The following is a 9,733-nucleotide window of genomic DNA, read 5'->3' on the forward strand; positions in this document are numbered from 1 at the left end:
GGCAAAAAAGCAAGTTATGAACAAGTACTCTAAAGTTTCACTCTCAAAACAGCCAAAGACTCAAAGTCCAGTTAAATTAATATGATTTTTAATTTAATATTTTGTAAAAATAATGTATAATTATTCCATATCATTGTTTTAAAAAATTGCTAATTCGGATTTTTATCTAGTATATTTCAAATGAATATATTTTGAATAAAGGTGATTATATTTTTTTAATAACAAAATCAATCTTTTAAAATTTATTAATTATTTTGGTATTAGCTTAAACCCCACACGATACTTGGCCTTCCTAACCAAAATGTTCGTGATGCTCAACCTAACTCCTATATCAACACTCCAAATTAGTAATTCCTTATCTTCTTTCATATTCATCACACCCATTAATCCCAAGCAAGCAGTTAAGTAAAAATCAATTTAACACAACTTATTTGCAAACATATGGGAGAGCATGCATATACACGCTCTCCTGTCCTTTATATTGAAAAAACTACTCCCTCCCATTATTAATATAAAAATTCTTAGCTGATTTGTATATGTTAAAAACAATTAAATAAATTATTTAATTATGATAAATATGATATCATTTGTCTGAAATATTTTTCTATAATATTAGACTATATTTCAGTTCATAAATTTGGTAAACTAATTGAAGAAAAAATGATAAATATAAAAAATAAAATAGATTAAAAAATTTTAAATCTCATATTAAGAATCACATTCAATGTTATAATAATAATAAAATTTTAAATATAAAAAAAAACATTGGATCATTATCTAGTGCCATTATTATATCATTCTTGTTACAGTACATATGTCAATTTTATGAAGTACTTGGTTTCCGGGCCCAAAAAAAAAAAGAAAACAGCTAGGTTAATGCCATCAAAAAGTTAGTACTAGGATATCAAACACTTAATCTAGACATTTTATAAAAAATAAATTTGTAACAAATCTAAAAAATTTAACTAGTTTTTTTTTATCGTTTTTGAGCCTTCACAATTCTTTTTTTTTACGAGGAATTACAATCAAATCCCAGAAAAGAGAAATAATTACTAAAAGGTTCTAATAACAACCTCAACAATTTATAATGACAAATCTTTTTTTTTTTTATAGGAAAGGCAAGCGTGAGCTTGAAATTACAACATTAGAAGATTAAAAAACACAGCCTACGAAAGCTGCGTTCTGTGACTACTCCCAGAGTCTAGCTGCATATAATGACAAATCTTGTAATAAGAATAATAATCTCTAATACTTTTTTTTTAATTATTTTTTTATTTAGAATCTCATTGTAATTTTTTTTTTTTAATCTGGTACAGGAACATGAACCCCGTTTTGGTCCCTGAGCGGGAGATGCCAAGTTGGTGAGATCATAATAGGAAGTGTTGTTGCGGCAGCCACTAACTAATTCTGACCTCACCTCATTAATCGCAACGCAACACAGACTACTCAGTGCATTGTATCTCTTCTTACTTCTGCGATCTCCTTTCTATAATTTCCATCCCCTCTAGGCAACACGCACAACAAAAAAGAATCATTAATAATTAATAATTTAATAATTTAATAACGAACGAACCCCTCTGTGGGTCCCGCCAATGTGATGAGCTCTACGTGGCACCCTCGCTCGCCACTCGTCCCTGATCTCTGTTGACCCCCACCTTCCATCTGTGCATCGAGTCACGCCTTCCACGCGTCCACCGTCCACTGGCCTCCCCTTTTATTGGGAGCGCTCACGCATCCGTCGTTTTGCGGCAAAGCAACGGAAGGCCCTTCCTCTGAGGGCCAACATCATGTGATTTTCAACCACCGCCACGTCGACCTCCCAGCGCCACCCCGGGGCCCTCCGCCCTCCTTTATTTCTTCGTATTATAATACTAACTCCGCTTCTAATTATAAAAGTCAGTTGACTAATTTGAAAAGATTAATGAATAAATTGAGTTAGTTATTTGTCCTAAATAGATGTTGTCTTTCCTAAAATATCCTTACTAATCAAGTGTATTGACTAGAATTATCATTATTAGAAGAGCTACTTTGAAAAAAAAAATGTATAAACATGAAAGACAAAGTGAATTAGGGTCTTATATTTAGGATCAAAATAAAAATCAAACAAGATCTTATATTAAGGACCGGAGGTAGTATTTTTCGTTTTAATAAGTTAAGAGTAATTATTCTTAGCTATTACTTCTGGCAACAAAAAAAAAAGTATTCTTAACCATTAAGTACTACAAAGATGGAACACAATAAAAATTATATATGTCAGAATAACATGTATAGTAAACACTGGTGTTCATATCAAAAATACAATTTTTTGTTAAATTTAACTATAACTTGAGGTTTTATGGGAATTGTATGGGTCTTTTGTTTTATTATTGTTGTTTATAATTTTAAATTTTCTTAATTATAAGTTTAAAATTCGGTGATTGTTTAGAGTAAAAATGATTACAAGGAATTTATATTACGTTAACGTTCTTTTACCAATAATAATATAAATTATAAAAATATATAACATATATTATTTTTCTCTTCTATAAAAAAATGAATTAACGGAATGCATTTTTTCATTAAAAGGTGTTAGATGAAGAAAATATTTTTAGAATAACAAATAGGAAAAATTTCAAAAAATGACAATGGAATTTTAAAATTTTAAATTAGTATTAGTTACTATATTTAGAAAGAAAATCACTACACTCGAAAAGTAAATGACAACGTTTTTTTAATAATTCTTGATTTAAAATTTAAAATTATAATAGTCATTTTTTTTGTGATTTTTCCTAACAAATATTGTAATTTTACTTGATGGTTTGGCAAGCAAACAATAGAAATAATGGTTAGTGCTGGTTATTTCAACAACTAGTTTTGCTTCTTCTTTTTTTCAGCCAACTTTAAAAAATAATTTCAGTGCTCGCAGGAGGGAAAAAAAAAAAGTTCTCGTACATTTTTAAGTATTGAAATCTAATGATTATCACTCCAAAATGACAAGCATTTGAAGCTAAAAGTCCCTTATTTCAGCCCACCACAGCCGTACCATCATTATCATTATTAGATTCCAGTTTTGGATGGGCTAGGCACATGGAAGGATAGGATAGGCATGCAAGGATATTTTGTGCTTATAAAACAGCCAAAAAAAGACAAAATTAAATAATTTTGAACGAAACTGATGGGAAGAAAAAGTATAAATAAAAAAAGAAAAAAGCAAAATTAGGTGGTGATGAGATGTGGGGCGTCACCGTCCTCCCGGGAGGGCGAGCAGGCGTTTCAGCGAGGACACGTGGCGAGGGCACGTGGACGTAGAAGGATCCTTGGACGGTGGGATTAGTCAATCTGGTCCCTGCTCGAGCCAGCAACGCCCCCGGACGCTGTAGCCTGTAAGCTGTCTCCGTTGCAAATCATGTTACCTGTTTCGTTGTGTTACTGTTCCATCGTAATCAACCCCAATCATCCCCTCCACATAATCAATACCCACCAAAACTCAATTTTAAAATATTTTTTTATTTTTTTTTGTAGTAATAATAATAATAGATCGAAAAAGTAACGACTTGGCGCTTATTGTTATATTGCCAGCATATCCCCACCCGATATTGTCTCCGTGGCCACCAAAAAATAATATCTGATTCCCGCTCACCGAATATTTTCTCCTCACTTGGATTCAACCACAAGCTAATTAATCATAACTATATATGTCTATGTAATATTATTGTTATTGAATTTGGTTCTGATCCTTATACTTGTAATTTCAAATTATTAGTTTTGGTCCTTATAATTTTATAAAGATTTGGTTTGAGTTTAGAATATAGGGACCAAAGTCAACTATTTAAAACTATAAAGAATAAAACCAAAATTTAATTAAAATATGAGGACTCACAATGATATCAATTTATATATATGTGAGCGCTCCCTCAAATTCAATGTATTTTAATTTTAATATAATTTGAGAGATTTTAATATGTACATATAAGTTTTACTGATTATATCAATTCTTTTCACACTTATTTCCTAATCAAATCAACTTTGTGTATGACTAACAAGTTGTTAATTGAAATGGTAAGCGTTTTCTTTCTTGTAAGGAGGTGAACACAAGTTCACACTCTCGTTCCCATAAAGACTAATCCCAACTCTCAAGTTCAAAATGATTTGGAGGTATTGATCTGATCTACATTTAAAAAAAATTATTTGTGTATCCTTCCGCAGGCATGAAATGAATTCTTTTTTTATTTGGTAATGAAGAAAATTATTTCAAAATAAAACTTGTTACAAAATTGATCGTAGCTGGGATTTCATTACTATCACACACACATACTACTTCCGGTCCTTAATATAAGATCTTGTTTGACTTTTATTTTAATCCAAAATATAAGACCCCAATCTATTTTGTCTATCATATTTATGTATTTTTTTCAAGGTGGTCCTTCTAACATAATTAATTTGAAGGGATTTATTGCTTACCATTCGTGCCCTAAGATAGATGGATTAGAGCTTGTTTGTTTAAGTTAGAAAACAAGGTGGTTTTAATTAAGCTAAACATACTGGATTTGTTTGTTCTTAAAATGATCGTTTAAGCTTTTCTTAATAATCAACTTAAAAGAATATTCTTTTCAGTTTATAAATTTTTAACAGTAATTACTTTTTAAAAAGGTGATCATTTATATGTCCTTTATCGTTTAAAGATTTAAGCTGATGAACTTTTAAATAATTTGAAAATCACTTTTGCTGAGATTCAAAACAAGCATGCCCTAATCTTTACAGTTAGCAAAGAATGGTTTTAGTGTCTAAAATAATATTCCTTCCTGTCCTCATTACAATGACCAAGCTATAAAACGAAAACTCTATATATAAATTGACAAAATGCGTTAAAATTAGTTAATATTTTTAAAATTTCACAATTTCTATAAATAAAATCTTATCAATTAAAGAATGTTGCTTAGTTAATTAGAAAATGCCAAAGCAAAATGAGTTTAGTCAAAAAAAATTTATATTTCAGACAACGAATCTTGAATAATAAAGACCACACACAAATAAAAACAAGATGTTGTAATTCAACGGAAACTTTACGTTCACCCGTTCATGAGCTTGACCCCCCGTCAAAATGTTTATCATGAGACAAATATTATACACAGCGTACTATTATTTTGGTTATATTAGATATATATATAAAAAATGTGTGGATAATAAAGTTGACAGGATATTTTGAGAGAAAGGCAGAGAGAGGAACATGTGGTGTGTGGGAGGAAGAAGGGCCGTGTGTGATAATATAGCTAGGAAAAGTAAGCATCAAGCACTTTGGAATGCCAACGACAGCTCCATATATATATATACACACACACACACACACAACACACACACACATATATAGAGAGAGAGAGGAGAGAAGTATGTATCTCATCATCTCATGTGTAACTTGCTAGGGTTTTGACATTCTTTCATGTCCCTTTCATCCTTCGACTATGACCCTTCCTTCATTTGTCTCCCTCATCCTAAAGTGCTCCTTTATAATCATTTTCCTCTAATATACATTCATACACATGTATACATACAAATACAAATACATATATACGTGTACATACATACATATATATAGACTTTTCTACGTTGCCTCGGCCTTCATTGCCAAATCACTTTCTCTTTCCTTTTCTCAACATACATACGAGTTTTTTCTTGAGCACTCTGATTAATTAATGATTAATTTAACCTTTTTTATACGTGCCCACTACACACACACACACACACACATATTGCATATGCTTGATCTCCCATCCACACATTGTAGTATTATAAACACACAAGGATTCTCTCTACAGCACTATATGCAGATTTTTCAAAAGTAAGAATTAGGAAAAATAACAAAAAAAAACTATCAAAATAGAAAAATTGCACACAGGGACCGGTTTACAAAAATTGTTATCAAAACTTATACTATTGTTGTCATGGGTCTTTATTTATAATTTTTCTATTTTGATGTTTTTTTTGCCATTTTTCCTAAGAATTATAAGAAAATAAGTATTTACTGCAATTTAATTGGCCAGCAACTTGTATCTATGTATGTATATCGCTTTGGATTTGCATTTAAAAAAACGAAGTTCTTTTTCGCTTTTTAAGAAAAGTTATAGCTTCTACCTTAAAAGCAACATACAGATGGTCATTTTCTAATATATACATATGTGTATGTCTGTGTGAACACATTAAACTTTATTAGGCTTCCTGTGTCTTTTTTAATAAATTCTTTTACTTCTTCACACGTTTTATAAAAGATTTGTTATTAAAAAAAATTAGTGCAATTGAAAATAAATTTTAAAGCATTATCTCTTCTGCGTTGCATGGGAAAAAATATACCTAAATAAAGTCAGCAACTTCAAATTATGTAATGTCTTTGTGAAAAATTCCTTACTCCTATTTTCCCCTGTGTAAATTTTTCTCAATATTGTAATCACTAGAAAAGTTTTAGATTATTTTTTATTTCAACAAATAATTCATGTTTTTACTAAAAATATATATTTTTTATTTTTGATAATTATATTCATATATAAATTTATATTTATATTACAAACTCAAAAAGTCCATTTTCTTTATTTTTAACCTAAATATTATTTAATTGATTGACGTGATTATATAAGGCGCGCAGGACAAATTTTTTTTATATAAAATATCCACTTTTTAGACCGATTGATGAAACACTCCGTTTTAAAAAAAAACAGAGAGAGAGAGTAGTTTTTAAGACTGATTGTGCAACCGGTTTAAAAAAAATATGTTACTTTTTAAACCAGCCTTATGTAAATCGATTTTAAGTTTGATCTAAAAGATTTTTTTTTTTGTTTTTTTGCTATCAACAATTTTTGCTGTCAATGAAATTCAAACATAAGTACATGCTACGTACAAATATTATCAAGCCAAATAATCACTTCACGCAAATGAATGCAAATTACACCTAAGCCATATGATTGATTATTATATAATTATAACTACAATAAAAATGTTTTCTAACAATATTAGAATTAGGATTATACTATAGTATGGCCGTGCATTTAAAGCATTGAGAATTCTGATGCCATGGAAGCCCCGAAATGCATAATTATAGAGGGAACAACAATTATTGGAGCACTATCAATCTATCATCGCAACAAGAAAATTTATTGCGGCCTATTTATTTGATGAACACATTCTGTCGGGCTTTCGGTGTGGTTGTATTTTTTTAATGTGCAGAGGAGGAAGAATCACGAACATTGACACATTGAAATTTGAAAATTTAAACCAAGAAAATTAAATAGGAGTATTTTATTTGTGTAAACTCATTTTTTTATATCATCACTTCGAATTCAAAACTAATTTTTATTAGGTTGAGAGTGTTAAGATTAAAGGTAAAATCCTTTTACTCATCCGGTTCTTAATATAGGACCCATTTAACTAATTTGATTATATTAAGGAAGTTAGGTAAGTTAGTTAATTATGAAAAAAGTAACACATTTTTCCTAAAATACCATAATCATCTTTCTTAATACCCACTCTCCATCTTCTACTTGATTATAGTTGAGGGAGTATTCATAAGGATAATTTAGAGAAAATTGATAAATATGATAAGTGGGTCTTATATTTAAAACCAAAACCAACTTAATAATTGAGTCCTATATTAAGGACCGGAGGAGTAATAATTATGCTTTTTGAAATTCAAACTTGTATTTTCCTACTTACATGAATGAGACTGTTTACCATTTCAATCAAACGGTTTGTTGGTTACTTTAAACTAAAGAATTATTAGTGCATTTAAAATTTATTATGAAATATTATAGAATAAAAAATTTAACTCAATGTTTACATGACATGAATTTTGTCCTCATCAGATTCTTCAAATAATTTTATAATTTATCATTTTAAGTTATTATTTTTTGTCTATTAAAAAACTGTGAAACCATTTTATTGATAAAAAGGATCGAAGGTTAGAGGCTTAAAGCTGGCAACGACAAGTGTCCTATTTCCCCATCCCAATCAATGGTCTGCTATCAATCCGTCAATTCATCTCTTCAATCTCTTTGACGTATACTAGTAGCTGATTGGGTTCGCCTAGATTTTTTTTAATATATATATGTATACGGAACATATAATTTAAAAATTTTGCAAAATTATATATACATAAACTGGTTGCAGGGGGTATTTGGAAATATATAAAAATATTTTTAAAAAGTATTTTTTTAAAACGAGATAAATTTTTCTGTATATTTACTTTGCATATGATAAAAATATTTTTAAGACTATGGTTTGGTTTCTATCCAAATATTTTTTTTACTCACAGTCAAATTTTGCTAAATGTCTGAAAATTTTTGTACTTTATGCGATAGTGATGATTTTTTTTTTTTGAGCTGAGATAGTGATGATTTAATCCCGCAATCTTGAATCATTCAAGATTAATATATCTTTTAAGGATAAAATATCGAAAGAGTCGGCACCCTTAATCCTATTACATCCAATAGGACATTTACTGACATATTAAATCAAAACACTGAATTATTTAAATTGATTAATTACCATTAGTCTCGTACCTTATTTTGCTACAAGCCTGGCTATAACACAATACCGTCATGTAAGGGTTAAAAAGTGTGGTAATTATAAGACAAAAATAGGGCAGAACATTTGGATATATTAGGAAAAATAGGAAAAAAAAGGTTAAAATTGCTTTCATATTACTGCTTCATTTATTTAATATAAAATATACTTAATTAGTTTTAGTAAATTAAGAAAACTAATTAAATTAATTATTTGTTAAAAATATATGTTATTTTTTTAAAATACTCCCTTAAATTATTTGCATTAAAATTATCTTTTGTTGTAAACTCCTTGATATGTACAATTGCAATAAATAAAAATTGTTTGAAAAAAGGTTGAGGTCTTATATTTATAATTAAATTCAACTTTTAACTAATTTTATACTAAATATTGGAAGTAATATTCCATGTCGAGAAATAGAGATATAAAACATATGCGATCTTTTTTAGCAAAAAATATAGCATATGTATAAAACATATGCTATCGGCAACATGCATCTTCTAATGTAAGTAACTAAAAAATCATTTCATTTATACAAACTTCTTTTTCAAATATATAATTTTATTTTTTAAAAATATAAGATCTAAACTTTTAAATAGTTAAAAGGATTGAGTTGTAATAAGTAAGAATTCAAAAACTGAGTTACAACCGCATTAAAATTATAGGACTGTGTTGTATTGAGTTAGACTTCAAGTCTTAAATAACAAGTCAGTCAAAATCATTATAAGGACTAAAAGATTAAATTTTTAAATTAATAATTAGTGAATAGTATCATCTTCTTTTCAAATATATATTAATACATAGTTCCTTTTGGCGTCAAAAAACATAGTTGCTCCTAATCAACAATAAGTTATCCTAATTTCAAGTCTGAATCTGACATCAATATGTTTGCATATATGTGTTTAAATTGCATAAAATAAAATATAAAAAAGTTACACATTGCTTCGCTAGTGGTAGCTAGCTACAAGGATTATAGGCATGCATCGTAGGATTGCTAAGGAAGGAAAGGCTGTAGCATATATAGCTATAAGCAAGAGGTCAATTTCATCAAGGCACGTTACAGAACGACACATACGCATATTTACACTGTTCATATAAATAATGTACAGGATTAATATAATATACACACACACACACCATTTTACTAGTGGGTCTAATCATAATGCCTCGGAATGAATTATCTATATCTTGTCACAAGTTCAAAATT

The sequence above is a fragment of the Neltuma alba genome, unplaced genomic scaffold, assembly GCF_004799145.2.
Source record: "Neltuma alba isolate B1F8T4 unplaced genomic scaffold, ASM479914v2 tig00010984_pilon, whole genome shotgun sequence".
Taxonomy (NCBI): Eukaryota; Viridiplantae; Streptophyta; class Magnoliopsida; order Fabales; family Fabaceae; genus Neltuma; species Neltuma alba.